The sequence below is a fragment of the Saccopteryx leptura genome, chromosome 5 (assembly GCF_036850995.1).
Source record: "Saccopteryx leptura isolate mSacLep1 chromosome 5, mSacLep1_pri_phased_curated, whole genome shotgun sequence".
Classification (NCBI taxonomy): domain Eukaryota; kingdom Metazoa; phylum Chordata; class Mammalia; order Chiroptera; family Emballonuridae; genus Saccopteryx; species Saccopteryx leptura.
Window position 1 is genome coordinate 216,901,206 of NC_089507.1, and position 2,392 is coordinate 216,903,597.

The 2,392-nt window shown below is 50.9% G+C and overlaps 1 non-coding gene across 1 annotated transcript; it reads right to left on the reverse strand.

Moving 5' to 3' along the window:
- Window positions 1–1,883: 1,883 nt before the first annotated feature.
- TRNAA-GGC (transfer RNA alanine (anticodon GGC)) lies at window positions 1,884–1,959 on the reverse strand. The gene has a single exon. It is a non-coding gene; the product is annotated as a tRNA-Ala (tRNA).
- Window positions 1,960–2,392: the final 433 nt, after the last annotated feature.

Genomic DNA, 2,392 nt, shown 5'->3' on the forward strand with positions numbered 1-2,392 from the left:
ACCGGGAGGAGGACTTGTGCAAAGACGTCGGACGGACTTGACTTCCGCTTTGGCCAGAAGTGGCTAATCAGGGCCGAGTCGGTGGCAGCCGAGAGAGAGGGAGACTGAGGCCCAGCTTCAGCGCGGAGGGTTTGCCCAGAGTGGAGCAGAAGCCCTCAGCTCCCGGGAAGCACAGGGATAGACACGGAGACGGGCAGCGTGGGTGTATCAAGAGCAGAGACACCCGAGGAGGCCAGGGCTGGGGACAGCCTGCTGCAATCTTAAAGATCACCGACAGAGGGCGACCTAGACCGGAACCAGCCTGGGGAACTCAGCCACAAGCCCGGGCCACCAGACTCGGGGAGACCAGGTGGTTTTTTTTGTTTTGTTTTTTAAAGCCACATATTTTATTTATTTATTTATTTTTATTTATTCATTTTAGAGAGGAGAGGGAGAGACAGAGAGGAGAGACAGAGAGAGAGAAGGGGGAGAGCTGGAAGCATCAACTCCCATATGTGCCTTGACCAGGCAAGCCCAGGGTTTCGAACCGGCGACCTCAGAATTTCCAGGTCGATGCTTTATCCACTGCGCCACCACAGGTCAGACCAGGTGGTTTTAACGTGCACTCCCCCCTGGAGACCGGGCCTGGAACGCCCCTCAGGTGCTCGCTGTCACGGCACCTAGTGACCCAGCACGGGGAGAGGACGAGGCGTGGAGTGGAACACAGATGTGTATCAGACGCTGCAAATTCTCTTGGCCTCAGCTGTCGCTTGTTCCGGTCACCACGGCACTCCGGAACTGACTGTGGCGTCTACAGCAGTGGTCCCCAACTCCCGGGCCGCGGACCGGTACCGGTCCGTGGGCCATTTGGTACCGGTCCACAGAGAAAGAATAAATAACTTACATTATTTCCGTTTTATTTATATTTAAGTCTGAACGATGTTTTATTTTTAAAAAATGACCAGATTCCCTCTGTTACATCCATCTAAGACTCGCTCTTGACGCTTGTCTCGGTCACATGATACATTTATCCGTCCCACCCTAAAGGCCGGTCCGTGAAAATATTTTCTGACATGAAACCGGTCCGTGGCCCAAAGAAAGGTTGGGGACCACTGCTCTACAGCACCTCCCCTTGACCCTGCGCTTCAGACTCGTGCCCTGTCTTTGCCTCTCCTTCCGTTGCTAAGGACCCAGCTCAGCATCCACACTGAACTGACCGCTTAAAAATAGTTAAAATGGTATGTACGGCCTGCCCAGGTGGTGGCGCAGTGGATAGAGCATTGGACTGGGATGTGGAAGGACCCAGGTTCGAGACCTCGAGGTCGCCAGCTTGAGCGCGGGCTCATCTGGCTTGAGCAAAAAAAGCTCACCAGCTTGGACCCAAGGTCGCTGGCTCCAGCAAGGGGTCGCTCGGTCTGCTGAAGGCCTACGGTCAAGGCACATATGAGAAAGCAATCAATGAACAACTAAGGTGTCGCAACGAAAAACTGATGATTGATGCTTCTCATCTCTCCGCTCCTGTCTGTCTATCCCTCACTCTGACTCTCTCTCTGTCTCTGTAAAAAAAAAAAAAAAAAAAAAAAAAAAAAGGTATGTATGTTTTTGTTTTTGTTTTTGTTTTTGTATTTTTCTGAAGCTGGAAACGGGGAAAGACAGACAGACTCCCGCATGCGCCCAACCGGGATCCACCCAGCACGCCCACCAGGGGGCGATGCTCTGCCCCTCTGGGCGTCGCTGTTCTGCGACCAGAGCCACTCTAGCGCCTGGGGCAGAGGCCAAGGAGCCATCCCCAGCGCCCGGGGCCATCTTTGCTCCAATGGAGCCTTGGCTACATGAGGGGAAGAGAGAGACAGAGAGGAAGGAGAGGGGGAGGGGTGGAGAAGCAGATAGGCGCCTCTCCTGTGTGCCCTGGCCGGGAATCGAACCCGGGACTTCTACATGCCAGGCAGACGCTCTACCACTGAGCCAACCGGCCAGGGCGGTATGTATGTTTTGCCAAAATTTTTTTTAAATAAATATTTGGTAAAAAAAAAAAAAAAGACAACAGCATAAAACAATCATTATAAAACTGTTGGTGTATTGATCACAGGTGTCGTTTGCATGACAACAGTTACACAGAGGATGGGGAGGGAGGAGATGGAGCTGCGCTGGAGTGACGTGTCCATATGCAAATCACTTAAAGGCAGTGTTAATTCAACCTAGATTGTTTCAAGGGAAGATGTTGTTTGTAATCCCAAGAAAATTGCTTAAAAAAAAACCAACTAAAATATTTGGAAAAGAACAACCAGAAAATTAAAAGGCTACACTAGGAAGTATCTACTTAACACAGAGTCAGTAATAGGGGGACATTGAATAGGACAGAAAACAAACTGCACAACGGCAGGTGTCAACCCTATCTTAGTAGGAATTACAT